This window comes from Hemiscyllium ocellatum, chromosome 35 (genome assembly GCF_020745735.1).
Source record: "Hemiscyllium ocellatum isolate sHemOce1 chromosome 35, sHemOce1.pat.X.cur, whole genome shotgun sequence".
NCBI classification, from domain to species: Eukaryota; Metazoa; Chordata; class Chondrichthyes; order Orectolobiformes; family Hemiscylliidae; genus Hemiscyllium; species Hemiscyllium ocellatum.
Window position 1 is genome coordinate 28,972,223 of NC_083435.1, and position 23,581 is coordinate 28,995,803.

The 23,581-nt window shown below is 40.9% G+C and overlaps 1 pseudogene; it reads right to left on the reverse strand.

The window, feature by feature from the left end:
• Nucleotides 1–12,789: 12,789 nt before the first annotated feature.
• Nucleotides 12,790–21,144, reverse strand: LOC132832601 (muscarinic acetylcholine receptor M2-like; annotated as a pseudogene).
• Between the last annotated feature and the right edge of the window lie 2,437 nt (nucleotides 21,145–23,581).

Genomic DNA, 23,581 nt, shown 5'->3' on the forward strand with positions numbered 1-23,581 from the left:
AATCTAAAATTCCTGCCAGCATTGTTCTGTCTACTAAAATTTTGTGCTATTGTTTAGTGCTGCCACTGCGCTGTTGAAATTTTGAACACATGTCCATTACAATCTGCTTCGTCCCAAAATTCGAAGCACTTCTTTCTTTGAGTTTGGTCATGGAAGTTCCTCGATGGCCTTCTTTGTTGCTTTCCTTGGGGTCAACCTTTCATGCTAGATGTAATGTCCCAAAAATGATCACCACTGCCTTCACAAATTCTGTTTTTTTTAAGTTTATAACCAGTTTTGCTTCACTTAATCGTTTACAGAGCTCTGCTAACTGTACTATATGACCTTTCAATGACTCCCTAAAGATCAATACATAATCCAGATAGACTGGACAGCAAACTGAATGGCAAAAACTTATTTTATTTTCTCTGATAAAGTTACGTGCCAACAACTACGCAGTAAGTCCAACTTTGTGATGTAACTGGCTTATCCAACATTCTCTGTAAAATCCTTCAATTCTGGTATTGGATGTGAGTTAAATGTTGTTATCACATTGACATTTCAATACTCTACACAAAATCATTGAGACCCATCAGGTTTTGGAACTAACATAATCAACGAACCCAAGTCGCTCTGTCTCAGTTCAATGATGTCTTCCTGATGAAGGGCATTTTCCAGAAATGTCGATTCTCCTACTCTTCGGTTGATGCCTAACGTGCTGTGCTTTCCAGCATCCCACTCTCTTCTATGATCTCCAACACCTGAAGTCTTCACTTTCTCCTCCCCGATGACATCATAGTTGAGTATTGCATCTACTTCTTTCTGGAGCTATGTGCCTTTGAATGGATTAAGTCTGTAGCAATTTTTTTTATCAGAACAACATTCCCTACTTCCAGCTCAGGCATAATAGCATTAGCTCGCCCAATATTTTTCCTGCATATGTCCTCATATTGCTGGAACAAACCTTTCAACTGGGTTCTTTGTTCCTGAGTCAGATAGTTCACTTACCTATTCTGCTCATCAAGGACTCCCTCATTGTTTAACATATTTTGAGGCTCATCAAACGATGTTACATCTGGATTTGATTCCTCACATTATGTGGCAGTAACTTACACCTGTTGGTGAAGTTCCCTCGTTTGCACGTTCTCCCCGTGTCTGCGTGGGTTTCCTCCGGGTGCTCCGGTTTCCTCCCACAGTCCAAAGATGTGCGGGTCAGGTGAATTGGCCACGCTAAATTGCCCGTAGTGTTAGGTAAGGGGTAAATGTAGGGGTATGGGTGGGTTGCGCTTCGGCGGGTCGGTGTGGACTTGTTGGGCCGAAGGGCCTGTTTCCACACTAAGTAATCTAATCTAATCTATTATGACAAGGTTTCAATGGATTCACATGACATTCCCAACACAGGTTTTTTTTTTTGCCTATTTGACAACTTTACCAGATACAAACATGAGTTAACTTTTTTCTCAATTTGATAGGGACTACAAAACCTGGCTGTAAATGGATCTCCTACCACTATGAATAATACTAACACGTCATCCCCACGGGAAAACGTCCGAATTTTAGAATTGTTATTTGCTAACTTCGCGTGTATGCTGTGCCCTATTCAGATGCTATTTAGATAATTGACCCACCTGATTTAATCTCTCCCTCACCTCAGATTCATATTTCAAGTATGAGATCTCCGACTTCAGTCTTGTCAACTTCTCTTTAATTAATTTTAATGGACTTCTCAATTCATGTCCGAACATTAAACTCAAAGGGAGTGAACTAAGTAGATTCGCTTTGTGAATCTCTAATGGCAAGCAATACGAATGAGAACCCTTTATCCCAATCATTTGGATTGCCCTGACAGTACGCTATTTACATGTTCTTCTTGGTCCGATGCCATCATTCAAAAGCTCCCTGCGATTCAGAATGGTACTCATTTAATTTAAAAGTGCTGTATGCCTAAGATATCCATCACATTCTTAAATAGCCTAGTAGTGAAGTTAGACTCTGGTCTGATTGAATCTGTCTTGGTAGCACATAACACGCGAAATAAAAAACAAACTGCTAACTCCACTACCATCTTTTTCACTAAATACTATATAATGGATTTGCCTCCACAAATCTGAAGATACATCCATGCTGGTTTGGAAGCATTGTTCCAAATTTTAGTGTGAAGATGGGGACATTCACAGTCAAACATAACCCACACGAACATTTCTTCTTTTGTGGGAATTGGCAACAAAGGTGCTGATTTTATTACTGCTTCTGCGTCAGCTACCACTTGGCATGTACGATATGCACTGGAAAAGTTAACCAAATCCTTGTCATCCTAGGCCAGAAAGTCTTTGCAAATTAACCTGAGTCTTCCTCAAACCGAGGTGACCTCCTACTGATGCCCCTGGCAACATAATCTGGTGCTCTTCCGCCCATTTCTCCTCCATGCTAACCAGTCATGGCCTCTATTTACATCTTCGGATTCTATTTTTAATATAATAACGCTCAGAATACATTCTGACACCTTTTCTGTGTATACATCAATATATATCTTCCATTGTCTCGTCTTTCTGTTGGAAGTGCATTGGCCTTTCAGGACTAACTACTTCTGCCTGACCATTCTTCCTGTATCATTACTTCAAACAGGGTGACCACTAACTGAACTTCAACTCCTTCATCATTCTCTTTAATTTTTGCTTCGTGATGTGACATATAAAGGAGGATCGTGTCACTACGCAGACGAGAGAAATTCCAGCATATTTTTTCTTTTAACTCCTCAGTTCTCTGGTATTCCTTTGTCTTCTCCACAACTGGGGTGTCAATCGCACCTTCCTTGCTGCTAAATGTTTCCCAAGAACAATTTCTATACCTGGAACTGACACTCTGTTAAACAATTCCACTGTTGCTTCCCCAGTCTTGAGTTGGCTCTTCAATCTGATTTTATATAGTGGAACGCGACATGTCTGCCTCTCTGTCCCACAAATTACCACTCTCTCGGGTAACAGCTCAGAATGAATGTAAATAAGTTACTCACTTACCATTAGAGACTTATTGTATCCTGAATCTCTCAAAATTGCAGCTTATCCCCCTGTTATTTCTAAGTAATCTGTACCCACGAAGGTGATGTCTTGTAGAGATCAGGTACTAACTCCATACCCAGTCCCTGCCTTTCTTTAACGACCAGTACTGTGACGTTATACATCCCACTTTCTGACAGTGCAAACACCTTTCCCCATACACTTCTTACACCACTGGCACTACAATTTTCTGTATACCATTCCATGACAGTGAAACACCTGAGGCCTTTCTCCTCCTTTTCACCCTGTTGGGGTTCTTTTTTAACGTGTAGTAAACACTTAATAATGTGCTCTACTGTTGGTCTTGTGGGGAAGGATCTCCCCTTCTCCCAATTTCTGTCTCTCACAGGATGAAGTTCTTGTTAGAACCTAAACATGACCTTAAGCAAAAGTGCATATTCTTTCATCTCTGGTACTCTTCACTTTTTTGAACTTGCTGTTAATCCAAAGCAATTTTTATTATACCTGGAAGTAAGTTTTTAACCTCCTCCAACAGAAATTCTCTCCAAGAGCCTCTTCGGTCTTATTTATTTTTAAGGCCTGCACTCATCTATTAAAGTTACTATGTTTAATTCTTTCGAACTCAACATACGTCTGAACTTGTTGCTTCTTTTTATTTCTGTTCCGCTGTCGATACGGTTCTGGTACCAATTCATAAGTTCTCGAAACAGCCTGTTTGATATCTGCATAATCTCCTGATCTCTTATCTGGCAGTGTTGCGAATACCTCACGAGCACCGCGTGCCAGTTTAGTCTGAACGAGCACTACCCACAAGTTTTCTGACCACACCAAATGCCTAATTGATTTTTCAAATGAAATGAAGAAGGCTTCAATTTCTTTCTCTTCAATATGCGAACATGTTTTAACATAGTTGTATATATCACTCCCTTCTCTCTTCATCTCAACTCTGTGAACTTTACTTTGCTGACTAAGTCACATCTTCGGAAGTTCAAATTCTCTCTCTTTTTTATTTCTCTTTCTTCTCACTCTTTGCTCAGCTAAGAAGCTTCACTCTCTCTCTTCCCACTGTCTCCCCTTCTTTTTCATCTCTCTCTGTCTCTATTATTTCTCTCTTTCTTCTCTCACTCATTCTCTCTCTCTCTCTCTCTCTCTCTCTCTTTCCTTTTCTTCTCTTCTAGCAAGCTATTCTTCCCCTTTCTTTATCTTCTAACACCATTTTTCTCGATTGAGATTTAGGTTTTTCCAACTGTGCTGCACTAATCTGGTTCACCGACAAACCTAAGTGCTTTAATAACTTCGTTACAGTAACTGCTTTACTTTTTGTCCCTGGTTAGAGACAGTTATAACCACTTTGTTTGTTGTAAAAGTATGGCCTCCGTCTGTCTTTCTAAACTTCCTTGGAAAATTCGGGAATTATCTTCAAACCCCAGAACCTCTTTCACAATATTAAGAGCCATCTCACTCACTATTAATTTAACCAACCACAAATAACAGCAGTTGAGCAAATTGTCTCACCTACGTTTTTTCTAAAAATCCAGTGCACCAATCGGCAATTGATCAAACCTGGACTCCAGATCCCAAATTGTGATGACACGGTGGCAAACATTCAGTTAATTAAACCAGACACCCAGAAAACCTCACCTCGCCTGTTATCTGTGAAAATGTGAGTGACAGAGAACTCTCAAATGCCCCGATATAAAGAAAAAAAAACATCAAGTTATTTCTCAACTCTTCAAGTGGACATTTACTTACAACTTTTGGCCCCCTTTCTCTTAATTGCTGATTGTCCAATATACAATAACAATAAAACCAGTTATTAAAATTACATCAACTTTATTTCAAATCCGCATAGCAGCTGTCCTCTTCGGTGTCCATCTGCTTCTGGCTAACATTCCCCCGGGTCCTCTTCTTTCATTGAAAAGATGTTTCATATCAACATATGTACCCTTGATAGAGAGTGTTTTGTTGGCAGTTACTCTGTCGATGGCAGCTACACTTTTAGGGGTTTAGATAGGGTTGACATTGAGAACCTTATTCCGCGTATGGCGTCAGCTGTTACTAGGGGACACAGCTTTACATTAAGTGGGGGGGTTGGTATAGGACAGATGTTAGGGGTAGATTCTTTACTCAGTGGGTTGTGAGTTCATGGAATGCCCTGCCAGTATCAGTGGTGGACTCTCCCTCTTTATGGTCATTCATGTGGGCATTGCATAAGCATATGGAGGTTATTGGGCTAATGTAGGTTAGGTAGGCTTTGGTCGGCGCAACATCGAGGGCCGAAGGGCCTGTACTGCGCTGTATTTTTCTATGTGCTATGTTCTACGTTCTATGTTCTATGAAACTCTCAAAATGGCTTTCCATTTCTATTCCAAATGTCTCAATGTTTCGAGATTGGCATAAACAATAAATTCAAACTCGTTTGAGTTTTAATGTCATTGGGCTTTTTTAAAAATGATTGATTAAATTTGAATTGTTATCAAAACAGCAACCAACTCACCTATCTACTTCACAGCCAACTGTTATCTAGATTACCTACAGTGTGGAAACAGACCCTTCCGCCCAATAAGTCCACACCGACCCTCTGAAGAGAAACTCACCTACTATTTTTATCCGTGACTAATCCACCTAACGCTACAGGCAAATTAACATGTCCAATTCACCTAACCTGCACATCTTAGGACTGTGTGAAAAAACTGGAGCACCCGGAGGAAACGCACACGTTTTCAATTTTAGACTACGCCCTGAGACTGTCAGCTAATCACATTACAGTTGATGTGAGTTTTCAGTGTAAAATAGCATTCACTCCGTCTTAAAGGTACAGCAGATGCCTTCAACTTCGAAACTTTATCGAACAAAGGAATTAACTGCATTGGACGACTATTCAAATGTCATTTAGTAGATTAATATCTGGTACAAATATGTTTTCTGAAAGGAAAGTTGAGAGTAAATGGAATTAACTTCATTGGAGTATAGATGAGTCACTGGTTACTTCGTCAAACCATGTAAATTCTGAATGGCTTTGATAAGAATGTGCTAAGCATATATTCTCTTGTGAGAGATTCTGGATTTATTAATCGACCTTTAACACTAAATGTTAGATTTGTTGGTAAGAGATGGGAGAAATTTTGACTTCCAAGGATGCTTTGTAGGAAAAAAACGTGGTAATCGAGTCATCAATCAGATGTGTTTAAAGTTGTTTGCGACGAAATCAAACATATACTGCCTAAAGGACATAACCGCATTCAGTGTAGACAATGACTCACTGAGCATCAAGCACTACTACAGCTGATGACCTATCTACCCCCGGTCTCGGACTTCCACAGTGCTGCTGTCAGCATCAAGCTCATCCACAGCCGACAGCAAAGAATTCCCGAGTCCTAGCTGCAAGCCTACTGAAGCCAAGAGTTCTCAATTGGCAGTGCCACTGCTGAAGATGGTAAAGTACTGACAATGCTCCTGGTTCCCCAATACGTGAAAACGTGAAAGAGAAGACAAATAGATAGATGGAAAGTGATTAAGAGAAAGGGGATGGGGTTTGGGGATGCGAGAGATAAAAGGGGAGGGGGGTTGATTTATGCAACTTTGTCAAATCCTATGGGCTCAGGACTTTCACACGCCAGCGCTACCAAATACAAATGAAAGAATGGAATTGACGTGCATGCAATCAATTATCGTATGAATTAATGTGAAAGAAACACAAATTATTGACGTAAATGAACAGAAATGAGAGACAAGGAGAAGAGAAATAATAAGCAAGGAGGTACGGCTGCAGTGACTCATTTACACTATCTTCTTCAATGTGAGCTCAGACTCTCCCTTCCAAAATTCCCACTACTCAGGATACCTGACCAGAATCCTTCCTCGCAGTCCCCACTCCACTACCACTGCTCGTGTTCTACCTATGGAAACTTCTAGTTATATGAGGATGAATGTTACTGGAAACATGGGGCTCCCAGCTCTTGTTAAAAAAAGTGAAACATTAATGCACATGAAGATTTCACAGCACTCTTGAACTGCTCCCTGAAATTGGATTGAGTGGCAACATAAATAAATGCATGTGTGCAGCGATTTAAATCTGCCAATGTGACACCAACGTCTGCAACGATGTTTAAGGAATCATTGTAATTTTCAGAAATATTTCCTGCAAAGGTACAACATAAGAAGTGTATCACAAATAAAAGCCAAAGGAAAATGAAACTACCTGATATTGTGAAAAATAAAACTGCAAAATTCCTTCGGCTCAATCTCCGTGTCACTGTAGTTTCCTCCAGTACTCTGATGCCTGAGTCGCTTGCAGATGCAACTCATCATAAAAATGTGTCTGATTGTGAGCACATTGATGATCAGAATTGAAGCATATGGGATCAATGGTGTGAAAATCTTATCAAACCAATCAAATGACACCCATGCAGGATTTGTGTAATAGCTTGTCTTTTCCTTACAAAACCAAGGAACACCATCAACGATCTCTTGAGGTTCAAGTATGAAATAGAATGGGACATTTTTGAAACAGATAAGAATGAAGGTGATTGATAGAACCACAACTGTAGTTTTGCCAGAGCAATACTTCATTTTTAACTTCTGTCAGAAAATGGCTACAAATCGATCAAATGAGAAAACTACAGCAAACCAGACAGAACATTCAGTGCCTATGCAAAGACGGATAAGTATAATATTACACACAGGAGTGATCTCCAGAAAAGATACTGGGAAGTAATAAGACATGAGCTGATGCAATATGATAGAAAAGATGATGACCAATAGATCTGCTGTTGCCACAGCCATGAGGTAATACGTGGTACAAGTGGAGACGCCACAATCCCTCGAATATAGGATGACAATTGCCACTAAATTCACTGCAAGAAACAGAATGGTGAAAAAATAATTGCTTGGATGTTACTGATTATACATTTCCTGTGTTTATTTTAGAGTTTAATCGGAGGTTAACTTTTTCTAAGTCTTGTCATGGTACGGAAATCAGCATAAAACTGCTCAATGGCTGCTATGGAAATACCCATTCCTAGTTTGTGATAACTTGACATGATTACTGGAAAATAATGGGGCTATACTGCTGTGATGGGTTTCTACTAAACAGTGCTGGAGTCTGTGTTCTGGGTAAATAATTTAAATTGTAGGATACAACACCTTTAACTGTATAGGGGGACAACGGAGCATATATGTATTGTTCAGTAAGCTGAAGGGATAGGAAACGTTAATGAATTAAGGTAACAATAAAATAATGACCAGCGTACAGCAGGAAATACAGTGAATGAAAACTGAAATGTCTATTAAAACAAAAGTGAATTAAGGAATTTGTACACTTGCAATACAGGCATAAATTATCAACTTATATATGAATTCGTAAGCATTATATGGTAGTTATAATACAGTGGAGGCAAAAACAAAAATGCTCAGACTGGACTCTCTATGTTAGCGATATTAAGGAATGATGGTAAGGTAGAAAATTTTGTTGGGATAGCTCTGTTGATTTAAGGGTTTAAAACAATGCCAAGGAAGTAAATTGAATTTTGGAAATTAGAGGAGCTTTTGACGGGAAGACATAATAATTATGGACGATTTCAATTGATATATGAACCAGCTGAACATAATTAATACGAATGCTATTTGCGCATTTGTACTATTCTTCAAATGTATTTGAAATATTTTTCTAGAGCTGTCCACTAGGAAATAATCTAGGTAGAAGACTATCTTAGACTGCATCTGATACGCAACATAAAGTGGGCAACTGATTTTTTTTTGCAAAGGATAATTTCAGAAAGTGCGACCATAACATGAGAAATGTCATATTAAGTGTAAAATCAGAAACCACGGCCTTAAATCGAGATAAATTACGCTAAGAAGATCAGAGGGGAATATTGGCCATAGTTGATGAGGAAAATGCAATAGAATGCCTATTTGTAGACGAACAATGGCTTACATCTGAGGAACTAATACATAACTAAGAATAAAATACATTTTCACAACGAACAGAAAGCCAACAATGGAAGTTTTCTAACTGTCGCCAATGACGATTGTATCTGATCAAAAGCAGTGTCATACTAAGTTACCAAACAAATTTTGCCTAAGGAATATATTGACACTGGTTTTCTCAAATAATAACAGAGTAAAACAATAAAAAAAAAAGCAAAAACGTAAAAAAGTACTGCGACCTCTGGCTAAATATTTGTAATGGAAATTAATACCAAAAACAACGTGGTTTCATTTCAGTAGAGACAGGAAATTTATAATCGCATGCAAGGAAATAGTCAAGGAACCAATTCAATAATTTATGGCTATCTTAATGCACGAAAGAGCTAAAACACTTCAAGAAATAACGCAGTGACTTGTTCAATAATGAATTTTTAAAAATCATGACATAAATACAAAGTTACAAAAGATGAATTCATTTATTAACTTAATGTTCTCAGGGTTTGAATCCTTCCATAGCAGACGGTGAATTTCAATTCAATCACATAAAAAAAATCAAAAATCCAATGGTGACCATGAAACTGTTGTCATTTATTGGAATTAAAAACATGTGGTTCATTTGCTTTCCTCAAGAAAATAGACTGCTGTCCTCACCTGGTCTGGCCTCCGTTTGAAACCAGACCCACAACAATTAGTTGAGTCTTAATAGTCTTCATTGTAAGCTCCAGGAATTCAAGCTATATTATTAGCATTTCTCTGCATGAGCAAAACAACCATCCTGTTAAAGGTACTTACTTCAAGAAAGTTGGCTGTGATTATTGGGGTTACTGAACCTTCAATACTTGAGGCCTAGATGTTCACATTTGACACCACCCATTTGGTAACACCTCAGAAATCATGTCCAGCTATTCCCAGATTTATGACAAAAGTGGATTCCAGGACTGTGTACCTTTTCACAGCCAGCTACCTCATGAGGCAATCCCCACCCCAGGAACAGAACCACACCCCCTCCATTTTCAGGGGCTGTGCCAACCATCCTTCAATATCTTTATGTACTGTCCAGGAGAATGGAAGCAGTACTTACGCCATGATGTATATAAACAATATCTTGCAAGATTTAAAGTTATATATTCAACAAATATAAAATGGCATTTTTTATTTGAGCTTAAATGTATACTAACGTCGGAGATTGAGGTTAGACAGCATAGAGTGAGAAGCAAAGTGTCAATGCAACAGGGAGCTGAGGACAAAGACTGAGGACAAAGACTGAGGACTGAACAGTAGTGTCCAGGAATAATATTTCAATCTGCATTTGATACCTTCAATGGAATGGAGACAACATTGTGAACAGGGAACATAATGGACCATTTGGAAGAAATAAAAAAAACGTTAGTGCTTCAACTGCATTCATTCATTTGGGACCTTTGGTGGTGGGAAGGAAGGAGATGAAAGATCAGGGTTTTGTATCTCGTTTATTCGTATAGCAGGACAGGGAGAGGCTCTTTCAAATGATGGGAAAAATGACAAACCAACTTAATTAGATTGCAAGGGCCAAGTCTGAGATAAGGAAGGAAAATGGGTGTTATTGAAACAAAATGCTGCGGAAGAGCTTTTTAATGCACCTGATGAGAGCAAGGCAGAGAACCAGGACTGGAAAGAATAATCTCTTCAACATGTGAACGAATGGCACTGGTCAAAACTCATCTTGTATTCCATAATGTTGGATACAAGTTAAGTCTGGTATCGCCTTTTCCATGTTTCCTTTTTCGAACATTGGTCCCTAAATGTGTATTCTGAAAATTGCTCGTAACGCTGCCTCCTTTAACTAGTTTTCCTACTTCGGTTGTTTCCAGGGTGTGAAGAGTCAGCTATGGTGTGTTCCAACGTGACTGTAGACCCCACTTTCAGACTTACATGTTTACTCAGTTTTTCTCAGATATGAGTGCACTGATAATGTTGGCCTTCCTATCCTTTTCTGCTGGTGTTCTTTGGAAGAAAACAAACGCACTTCTTGCATCAGTTACTCAGATTGTTTGTTCATGGCAATTTACCCGCCCCTCTGCACCATAGGAGAGTATTGCATAAAGTGTCTCCAACTGCACACTCAATCTCACAAAACGTTTCTCATTCTATTATACCAATGGCAATTTTTCTGTCACCCATTGTTGCTAAACAATCTTTTGATAATTGTTTCTGCGTTGTCCTTTAGAAATACACTAAATGCATAAGACAGATGCTGTTCAGTATCTCCCGAGGGGGTAATGAGGAATATAATGGCGAGTCAGCAACATTATTAGACAAATTGTTTGTTTTTTGTTTGTACAGAAGAGTGCGTTTTCTGGTTTAGCAGGGGCTGAGGTTGGAGGTGATGGCATATCTGGTTAGCTTGAAGTATGCACACCAATATTTGGAAAATTGAGTCATTTGAGAAGCGAACGCGTTCACTTGGAAATTCAGCAAATTATATCTTCGGAAAGTTCATCCCATTTGGATATAATAACGTTGGAATCATTTCAGGGTCATGGGTCCAAATCACTGATTTGAGGCAGAGCGTTTATTGTTTCCGAGCAGTTCTGGCCACACCTGACAATCGTGCAATTGTGTGAGAAATGATGTATCTATTGTGTCTCAAAAAGGCGTTTTTAAATTAACGTCAACACAGTGCATTGTACAGGGGCTCAATCTGCAATGTGTCAATTTGATCTTTTCAGTTTGCAGAAACGAACCAAAATTGAAAGGGTACCTGGAAAAACCTGAAAGATTAGCCTCTGACTTGATTCACATGAAGCCGGTCTGAGGGATGGCATTGAGCCGAGATGCACAGAAAGTGAGTGGGCCATGGAAACTGAGGAAGGCAAGTTCTCCAAACGAGAAGATGTGGGATTTGAAAAATCGAAGTAATCTGATTGAACCTGCCTGAAATCCACAAACGCAGTGAGCTTTACTTGTTCAGCGAACATTGAAGTCAAGGATGTGTTCTTACTAATTCTCGTCCAATGATGACACAGATCAAAACACATGAGATGCATGAGTTTGTTGCGTTCGTATCAGCCTGAAATATATTTCTGAGAGTTCCTAGATTTTCAGGTCAAACCGCAGTGACTTCAAGGCATGGATTGGTTTCTTGCAGCAAACGTTTATTCTCACAACAATGAATAAAGTGGAATCTAATCAACTGAAGCAGATCTGGTAAGGCATATTAACAGAGGCGAGTGCACTGGAAAAAACCTTAGGCATTGCCTTATTCAAATAAATATATTCAGTTATTTTACGCTTAGTTCTGTCCTAAATGCAGCTCTTTGACTGTTATTCATTCAGCGGGGAGACTAAATTCTTGGGACTACATGGACACTCACCTCGAGTCTGCTTCATCTAAAAAAGAGAGGATCTAACCAAGTGGATTTGGCTATAACCCTATGTAAAAAAACGACTTGCCCAACTGTGACAACCGCTGTCCACATACGCTGCTCAATTTGTAAGGGAATTCAGCTGATTATTAACTTCTTTTTATTGGATGACGTTGGAAATAATGATCTCCTTCTCCTTTCATTTACCATGATGATCAATTATTTATCTACTAATAGTAACCAATCTCACAAGCTACTCGAAATATTCATGCAATTTGTATGTTGGGCAAGTTCATCTCTTAGTTTAGTCACAAATCGTAAAAATATTTATAACAGGTATTACTAATTAATTGAATAAAATTAAAGGTTGCTTGCAAAATGACAATTTATAAGGTCTACTCAGTCTTCTCTGACGCAGAAAGCACATCACATCCCCATAGATTTAAATATATATATTTGAAAATCACCATCATTACTTTGCATGGAGTGCTCAGAATATTTTTCTTGTGGTTTTTTTTTTAGCTTTTTGCACCAACGTCCTTGTGCTGGCACAAGAGAAGGTGTTTGAAAGTATTCTTGAAAGTAGCATTACAGAGTGCATAGCAGGCTGGATTGACAGTGCTGTTGATGTAAAATATCCAATATCCGATATCCCAAACTTTCCCTGGAATACAAAAGGAACAGAACGTGCGAATGAGCAGCATAACACAGAATGGACTCCAAGTGACAATGAATGCCAGGAGAAAAGCCAGAATGGTCCTTGTCACTTTCTTTCCTCTGGTTACAGTTACATTACTCTTTTGAAAAGTGTTATGAATTGTTTTATCAATTTTTTGTCTTTCTGTAATCTCTCTATCCTTCTCGTTATTGCTACTACTGTCTGCAATGATTCCTGGTGGGGTTCCATTGTCGTTACTGTCTTGTGATGTATTAGCCGTCTTTAAATAAGAGAGTTTGCTGTTATCCATCCGAGTGCTGGCATTTCCATTCTCAAGGACAGACCATTCCACATTTCTGTTTAATGAAATCGTGCTGGAAGAAGTTGACTCACTCCAGACCGCTTCCACTCTTTCACCAGAATGATCAATTTTGATTTCATGATTTATTGTACCATTTCGCGTTTTCACTTGTGGCAGCCCATCAGAAGCATTTGATATGTTCTTCTGACTCGACATCTGTCTCTTACCCACCTCCAGACTGGGAGAACCTGGTTCCTTATTCGATTGAGAACATTTCTTTTTATCCATCTTCATTCGACTTTTGCTAGCACGTGATATTGAAATGAACAAAATCACCATGATAGTGACTGGGAGATAGAAGGCAGCAATTGAAGTGCCAAAAGTGACAGCAGGATTGGAGAAGAACTGTATATAACATGCTTCTTCACTTACTGTTCTCTGCCCTACGATAAACTGCCAGAAGAGAATGGCAGGAACCCACAAGAGAAATGACAGCACCCAAGCAGCTACGATCATCATTCCTGCAACCTTTGGTGTCCTCCTTATGGGGTAGCTAAGGGGTTTGGTCACACAGAAGTAGCGGTCAAAGCTAATGATAAGGAGATTCATGGAAGAGGCATTGGTGACAACGTAATCGATAGCAAGCCATAAATCACACACCACGGGACCCAGAGGCCAGTAGCCAAGGAGAGTGTAAATGGTGAATAGATTCATGGTTACACCAACAGTAATGTCAGCGCAAGCTAAGCTGAAAATGAAGTAGTTGTTAATAGTTTGCAAATGCCTGTTTATTTTGATGGAAATAATGACGAGGACGTTCCCAACGATGGTTACCACACTTAGAGATCCTGTCACAATGGCAATGCAAATTACTTCACCCGTTGTGTAAGAACTCCGTCTTTCAGGTTCAAATGACGTTGTCTGATTACTGAGACATTCATCTGTTTCTGTCGGTTTTTTCGTGAGTTCACCTTGATGTTCAGTTAACACTGACGAGGCCCAGATAAAAGAAAAAGAAAGGAAATATTGATTAGGCGCTCGGCTTCCGGCATGTTGATGTTAAAAGTCATTTGGCCACTTATGGATCTTCTAACAGCAAGCGAATTCAAATCCAACTGCTCTTACAAATTTCAACATCTTTGCCAGAAGGATTCGGCTTAAATGAGCTATTATTTCATCAATCTCTTAGACCAATTAGCTGCAATTAGTTAATCATTAATAGTTTAATTATCTATTGATTACTGTGTAAGTGGTCATGAGTGAAGAAGACTTTCATTCTTTTAGTTCTACAAACTCATGTAAAAACTGAACAAACAGGCTAATGAGGGAAGGGTTGAACATTAACTCGTGTGCCATTGCTCTCCTTCCCTCAGCATAATAGGAACCATCCATTCCCAAAAAGATTCAGTCAAAGGCAGGTGTGAAGCAAAGATCTCCACTTTTTCACATCCAACTCCTGACAAGTCAGCAAGATTAAGAACCTTTCCTGGATGCTAATTCCAACAAAGAATTTCGACAAACCTATGTTGCCATCCCAGATTTAAAGGAATATCATGTCATGATGGAGGTCCACCAAGGTTGTCATTGAAGAAAGTAATTCAGAAGTGTGCGGTGGTCCACTGTGGCATGGATTTCCGATCTCCCAACTTCAAGTTAGCAACATCTTTCACCAAGTTGGGTGTGTGCTCTTATCAAGTGGAATGGAGAGCCAATTACGTTGAGGTATTCTCATCAGCAGCAAACCAGAAAGTGAAAAAAATCCAAGTGCTTTGAAGTTAAATTAAGTTATCGATGGAAAACAGGTAAATTATACATACACAGAAAAGTGGATGTTAAGGCACCTATAAAAACACAAATATATCTTTTGAAATTGTGAAGAAATAAATTGCGCTTTGAAAGCTATGAAAGTGTCTGTTAATGGCTATAAAATTTCTATACTATCAGAAACCCAGTCCTACCTCGTTAAATATTGTCTATTAACTCTGTTTTAACGGGGTTTACTGCTGCAAAATCTGTGCCATTTCTTTTTAAATGGAACCCCCTTTTGGCAAAGGCTACACATGTCCTGTGATATTTCCAGCAGAAAAAAAAGACTTTTTCTTTTGCTTTTCAATCGAGTGTAAAAATTGGATATTAAATCTGCACCTTCGGTGAATTTTGATGAACAAATTTTGAGGATGCCTGTATCCACTGGGGAGTGCATTCCTTAGCAGGGTTAATTGACAATTGACTTCCTGCTTTGCTGTGTTCACTGGTTTGCGCAAAATGCTTTATAAAGGCATGAGGACTTTATATGAAATTTATGTCACTGAACTCTCAGTATGTGTAGAAATCGAGGAAAAAAGATTAACAACTGTTCTGAATGAAGGAAAGCTGACATAATTATTGTAAAAAGAAACATTAAGTTAATATTGATATCCCTTTTATCTGAAGTGTTTTCCTTTCCCTCGTAAATAAATTCAGTCGCTAAATATTTTTAACACAAAACGCAAAATGAACGTAATGGTACTTAAAATAGGCCCAATTAATTTCAAATTTAAAACAATGAGATTATTGACACATTAGAGATGGCCAAGTTGTATTTTCATGACTCCTCATCCTCACTTCACACTTGACTCACAGCGTGCCTCACATAATACTCGGCTCCAATCATGTCTCTATCATGCCTGCCTTCTGTGATTGCCATTGTTTTTGTTTTTAATCATTGTTGTTTCAGAGCTGCGAAGTTGAAATTGTGAGCAGAAGATGACATTTGGACGAAGGGTAATAATTTTTATGAAAAATAATAGAAAACATGCCTTTATTTATTCATGAGTCCAGGCCTGGAAATTGTTTGTCGGTTGCTTATTGATCAAAATGGTCTGCAAACTGTTCACCATTCTTTAAGACCATTGTGTTTAAATAGACAAAATAAATTGACTGTTAATCATGTTGGTACATGGGAATTGGTTACAGCCGGTCTGGAAGAAACCGTATGTTCAATCAAATAAAGACATTAAGGGACATGTCAGAACTCTTGAGGCAGATGCTCAGTCTGGCAGGGTGTGGTCAGAGTTCGAATTACATTTTGGACACGTTTTATTTCCAAAAAGGTTCAGTCTGGCAATTGCTGTTGCAATGTTAAAGTAAATGCTTCATTCCTCACATCCTCTTTCCGTTCCTGGATGCTTAGAGAATGCAGACCTTAGTCAAAAGTGTTATTTCCTTTATGTAAAATAACTGGCCTTGACTTTGACAGATTTATTCAGAAAATCAACCAATAAGCCATCTTTTATGTCCGTGGAACAACAGATCTGGAAAAAAGTTTGAGTAATTTTATCAGATTTGTTATTTTCTTTTAATTATCCAATAACAGTGTTTGTATGTCGCCAGTTTGTGTAAAAGCGCTGAAAACAAAGATTTTGTGTTCAAAGAATAGTCCAATTCGATCATCTTGTTGTTTAATTTTGCTCTAGTAAAGTTATTGTACAATGTGAAAAATGCTATCTCTAAAGTTGAAGTTGCAAACTGATGTCGAGAACGGATTATTTGTAGTCTGACATTGATAATTCTTCAATCCGATTTAGAACTTTGGTGGTAAATTTTGAGCTTGTTTGAAGCTTTCAATTTTACTTTGTAAGAAATACAAAGGTAGAAAGGTGGGTTTGATTCGTCTGTCTGTATCTGTAGAGGAATAGTAAGAACAGAGTGATGATGGTGATGTTAACCTGTATATTAAACGTGATTCCTGTTATAATCTTATTTCATTTTTGCTTGTACTTTGTATGTATTTTGTTATCATTTTAGGCATTCTTCCTTGAAACAGTGCATCACTCCCTCATTCCACAAGAAATGAGGATGCATTCTGTTCTGTGATTTCCTCTTAATTCTGCAGATGTGCACACTTCCTCAGTGAGCAAGATCAACCATTTCAGGGAAACGCCCGAACATCAGAAAAATGTAGCTTATGCTGATGAAAACCTAAATATGTGCCACTTCAAAAATGAAATGTTACTTTACCTTCCTCGAAGTACTGTCATAAGAACATTAATATTATCCTGATCAGACGAAGTGCAACTTCCTTTGATATTTCAAGAAAAAACAGGTACCTCCAACATTGCAACAATTCTTCAGTACTGACCCTCCTGCGGTGCAACAATCACTCAGTAGTGACACTCAGGCAGTGCCTCAGTCTGCCCGTACTGACTCTCTCACAGTGCAGAACTCCCTCAGTTCGGATCCTTTGATAATGCAGCACTCCCTAAGTTAGACAGTGTCAGTACTACGGCAGTGCTGCAATGGAAGAAAGCCAGTACTGAGGGATCTCTATGCTGTCAGTCAGTACAGAGAGGGGACTGCAATGACAGAGGAAAAGTATTAAGTGATCGCCAATCTATCATAAGGATTAATTGTGAGGTTATGCCAAACTTTGAGAAGGTCAAGTGAAAGTATATACTATTCTGTTGTGAGTGAGCACTGAGCCAGAGTTTCTGACAGATGGTCAGCACTGACGGTGTGCTCCACCATCAAACGTTCAGGAATGAGGGTGTTACATTCTCAGACGGATAGCAGAAAGAGAATGCTGCACTGTTTCCCAATCAGCACGAAAACAGCCATGCACTGTCAAAGAGTTTTAACTGAGAAAGTTAAGCAGTATGCTGCACTGACCAAAAGGCAGTACTGAGGGAGTTCCCGCATTGTGACAAAGCTCAAAGAGAATGTGTGCAGCACTGGTACAGAGTGTTCAGTGAAGAAGTGCAGCACTCTCAGTATACCAGTACTGAAGGAGTGCTACATTGTCACAGTGTGTCCAAGAAAAGGGTGCCACTCCATCTGAAACAGTACTGTGCGATTGCTGCAATGCCAGAAAGCGAGAAAAAAAGGCAACAGTGCATCTTCAGATGTTCAGTACTGACATAGTGCTGCACTGTAAGAAGAAAATAATTAAGTCATCGTTGCTGTATGAGAAGGATGGGTACTAGAACAGAGTCTGGAGAGACAAAATAATGCATTGTTTGCGAGTCAGCAATGAGACGGAGGCACTACCAGATTATCAGTACTTCCGGAATGCTGCACCAATAATTATACAGGCTTAAGTGTGCCTCACTATAAGAGGGTTAGCAGATGATGTCTGACAGTGCAGGGTTTCCATGCTTTGGCTCTCTGACATTGCACCAACCAACCCCACAACCCCAACACCCTTCCCCCCCCCCCATCCCACCCACCACCTTTCAACACATCCCTGTGCTGAGAATGAGATAGTGTGGTTCACCCTAAATACATGCAGGATGTGGAAGCTAAAAGTCTCTACTGACACCCTGACGTGCGGCACTTCCTCATTATTGATCCTTTGACAGTGCAGCACTCTGTCAGTACTGACACTCTGACAGTCAGGTGCTCTATTTCTCAATTCTCTGACAAAACGCTCCTCCTTCAGAACTGACAATCTGACCATGAGACACTCTTTGACATAGTCCTGAAAATAGGGACTCCCTCAAAAATTAAGCTCTGATAATGAACCTCTTGTTCACTACTGGCAGTTTGACTGAAGCAACTGCCTCAGTACTAATTCACTTGCAGTGTTGCACACTTTGAAAATTTTCTATTTGCTGTGCATCAGTACTGAAAGTGCAATGCTCATTCAGTACTGTCATTTTGACAGTGCAGCATTCCCAATGTCCTGACCATTTTTAATGGTTCTTGGGAACCATTGACAAAGCCCAGTCCCTCTGACTGACCCTCTGACCGTGCAGTGCTCGCTCTGTATAAACCTTTTTACAGTGCAGTATTCCCTCTAACAGTGAGACAATCTGGCAATATTAGTACTAATCAGCTTACAGTGTAGCATTCTGTCAGTGCTGACACTCTGACAGTGCAACGCTCTCTCATTACTCACCCTCTGACAGTGCAGCACTCCCCAAATAATGACCCTTCCTGAGTAATGACAGTGCCCTCACATTGTCCTGACCTGAAATCAGGGCAGCATTTTCTGTCAACTGCCATTCTGAAAATGCAGTACTCTCTCGGTGCTGATTCACTAGCAGTGCAACACTACATGTCTCCCGACTATCTGACAGACCGGCACTCACTCAGTACTGATCATTCAACAGAGTGGCATTGTTTCATACATTCCCTCTACCTGTGAACCAGTACACCCCCTCTGGCATTGCAGCACTCTCCCAGTTCTGAGAATCAGATAGATTGGCAAAACCTGATTGTATATACTATGAGTGCAACTCGCGCTATCCACTGACGGTCTACAGTGTACCACTCCCTGATTAATAACTCTCTGACAGTCAGGTAGTCACTCTTCTGATCCTCTAATATTGTGACACTTCCCTCAGTAACGTGCCCATGAGACAATCTTTGATTCAGTCAGTTCCGATATCTGATAATATATCCTTCACTTATTACTGACTTTCTGGATGTGCACCATTTCCTTCATACTAACTCTCTGACAGTACTGACCATGTGGCAGTGCAGAATTCCCTCAATGTTGACTTTATGGGATTGCAGCACCTCCGCAGTATTGTTACACTGACTGTGCTGTACTCCTTTTCTGCAATGTCTTTGCCAGTGCATCATATATTTTTGACAGTGCAGGCACTCCCTCATTACTATCCATCAGACTTGCAGCATTCCCTCAGTTAAGAATCTCTGACAGTGCAGCATTGCATCCGTGCTGATTTGGGAATAGAACAACATAGATGATCTACAGTTCGTCTGACAGTGTATCACACTCATTCCTGATCCATCGACAGTGGATCATTCCATCAGTGATGACATTCTGTCAGTGCCACTGTTTCAGTATTGACTCACAGTAGTGAAGTACTCTCTCCTGACCCTCTCGTTTGGGGCATTACATCAGTATTAATCATTCTGATAAAAGGACGATAACTTTATACTTTCCCTCTGACATTGCAGCACTCCGTCTGGACTGACCATCTGATAGTGCAGCATTTTATCTGTATTGACTTTCAGTACTGTCCCAGTAGTGCGACTCAGATAGAGTCCAACATTCATATTATATTCATTCTGACAGTGCAGCAGTACCCGCTGCTGAACTCTGACAATGCGGCAGAAACTTTCGCCTCACCCTCTGACAGTGAGACACAGTCTCACTCTAAGTACTAATCATTTGACCACAAGCATTCCCTTAGTACTGAGAGTGCAACATGGTTATTCTCATTCAGTGCTGTAGAGACTCTACTAACCTTCTGACATTGTGGTCCATCCTCAGTTCTGATCGTCTGACTGAGCAGCACAGCTGTAATACTTTCTCGCTGACAGTGCAGCGCTCAGCATTGATCCTCTGAAAACGCTCCTTTAGTATAGGATCTCTGGGAGCATTGTAACGGTACTGAGAATGAAATAGAGTGGCAAACCCCTATTACACGCACTGCAAATCACAGTCTCTGATCCTCTGACAATGCATTATTCCTTCATAAACATTGAAAGAACTGGAGATGCTGTAAATCAGAAACAAAAACAGAGGACACTTGCAGTTATAGCGTCACTCACTCTCTGTGTGCTAAACGTCTAACTGATTATTCCGTCCGCAGTGATCATCTGCAGTTTAGACCTCTCTCAGTTCTGAACGTCTGGCTGTGTAGCACACGGTTTCATCTATCCATCTGACTGTGCGGGACAACCTTAGGACTGCCCCCTGAGAATGGGATGCTATGTCATCCTGTTATTACGAATCACTTGACCATGCAGCAGTTCCTCACTACTGACACTCTGACACTGCAGCATTCAGTCAGTACCAATTGCCCAATCGTGCGGCACTCCCTCAGAACTGACCCTTGCACAATGCGGCACTCATTCAATACTTACCATCTGACAGTGCTGCGCTCCATCAGTACTGATTGTCTGGAAGTGCAGAATTTCTTCATTACTGAAACTCTGACAGTGCAACACACATTCCCGTCTCATCCTCTTAAAGTTCGCTGATCCTTTGAACAGACTTTCTAACAGTGAGACCCTCTGCCATTTCCAGCGTTTACCATGTGACCATGCATCATGATTGATCTTTTGTTAGACTAGCACTCCTTTATTAAATGCAGTTTTGCAACACGGTTTGTCCTCAGTACTGATCTTCTGCCAGTTCAGCACTGCTTCACTGCTGACGCAGTGACAGGAGAAAGTGAGGACTGCAGATGCTGGAGATCAGAGCTGAAAATTATGTTGCTAGAAAAGCGCAGCAGGTCAGGCAGCATCCAAGGAGCAGGAGAATCGACGTTTCAGGCATTAGCCCTTCTTCAGGAATGAGCAAGGTGTGCCAAGCAGTCTAAGATAAAAGGTAGGGAGGAGGGACTTGGGGAGGGTCGTTAGGTGGAAGGAGGTTAAGGTGAGGGTGATAAGCCTGAGAAGGGGTGGGGGCGGTGAGGTCGGGAAGAAGATTGCAGGTCAAGAAGGCCGTGCTGAGTCCGAGGGTTGGGACTGAAATAAGGTGTGGGGAAGGGAAATGAGGAAGCTGGAGAAATCTGCGTTCATCCCTTGTGGTTGGAGGTTTCCTCAGCGGAAGATGAGGCGCTCTTCCTCCAGGCGTCGTGTTGCCACGGCCTGGCAATGGAGGAGGCCAACGACCTGCATGTCCTTGATGAAGTGGGAGGGGGAGTTAAAGTGTTCAGCCATTGAAACATTCCCTCCTCTCCCCTATCAGCGTTCCGGAAAGACCACTCCCTCCGCGACTCCGTCGACAGGTCCACAACCCCCATCAGCCCAACCTCCACTCCCGGCACCTACTCTTGCAAACGCAATAAATGCAAGACTTGTGTCCACTCCTACCCTCTCACTTCCCTCCAAGACCCCAAGGCATCATTCCGTATCCGTCCCAAATTCACCTGCACCTCCACACACATCATTTACGCATCCACTGCACCAGATGTGGCCTACTCTACATTGGGGAGACAGGCCGCCAACTTGCAGAACCCTTCAGAGAACACCTCTGGGATACCAACCAACCCAACCGCCCCGTGGCTGAAAACTTTAACTTCTCCTCCAATTCCTCCAAGCACATGCAGGTCCTTGGCCTCCTCCAAGGCTGACCATGGCAACACGACGCCTGGAGGAAGAGTGCCTCATCTTCTGCCAAGGAACCCTCCAACCACAAGGGATGAATGCAGATTTCTCCAGCTTCCTCATTTCCCCTCCCCACACCTTATCTCAGTCCCAACCCTCCGACTCAGCACCGCCTTCTTGAACTGCAATCTTCTTCCCGACCTCTTGGCCTCCACCCCCTCTCTGGCCTATCACCCCCACCTTATCCTCCTTCCACCTATCGCATTCCCAACGCCCCTCCCCCAAGTCCCTCCTCCCTACCTTTTATCTTAGACTGCTTGGCACACCTTCCTCATTGCTGACGCAGTGACAGTCATATACTCTCAATCGTAAAAAATCTCACCATGCAACGCTGACATATTACTAAGCCTCCAGTACAGAGAGGCGCACATAATCTGCCTCCGTTGACAGTGCAGCACTTCCTCAGCACTGACAATCTTACAATGCTGTACACCATCATCTATGACCTTCAGGCAGTGCAGCATTGCTTCGGTTTATCACCTCTAACAGTGCTGCTCTTCCTCAGTACTGATACGCTGACAATGCAGCACACATTCTCTCCTGTCCCTCTGATAGCTCAAACTTTCCACATCACTGATTCTTTGATAGTGCAGAAGTCTCAGAGTAATGAACTTAATGCTGGCTCTCCAGCATTGCAGCTGTCCCGTAGTACTGAGTCTAGGATAAAATACTGCACCCTTATTACATACATTCTGACATTGCACTAATGCAGTATCTAATTACCCTCTGAAAGTGCAGCACGTCTACTACGGAATCAGTGCAGTATCTACTCTCTCCTGATTTGGTGACAGTGCAGCGCTCCCTCATTACTGATCATCTGGTAGTCATGCACGCTCTTGACTTTCTGATAATGCATCACTTGCTTAGCGCTGCCAGTGTAATTGTGCACCATTCCTTCAGTAGTGCTAATCTGGCAGTGCAGCACTCCTTCCATAACGTTCTTCTAACAGTGCAATATTGCCCCCAGTTGTGAGTGACTAAAAGAGCAGCAGAACCTCTCTCAATACACTCTCACAGTGTAGTACTTCGTTGAAACTGACCCACTAGTAGTCAGACCGTCACTCACTGTCTTCGTAATAAATATCTGACCATGCAGCACTGATTCAGCACTGATCCTGTGCAAATGCAGCCCTCCCTCGGTACTGAGCCTCTGGCTTTGCAGCACACCGTTTCAGCTGTAGATCTGAAACAGTAGCATAGCCTTAATACTGATACTCTGAGAGGGGATTCTCTGTAAATCTGGTAGTAAGTATCATCTCATCATGTCACACTCCCTCATTGCAGGCCA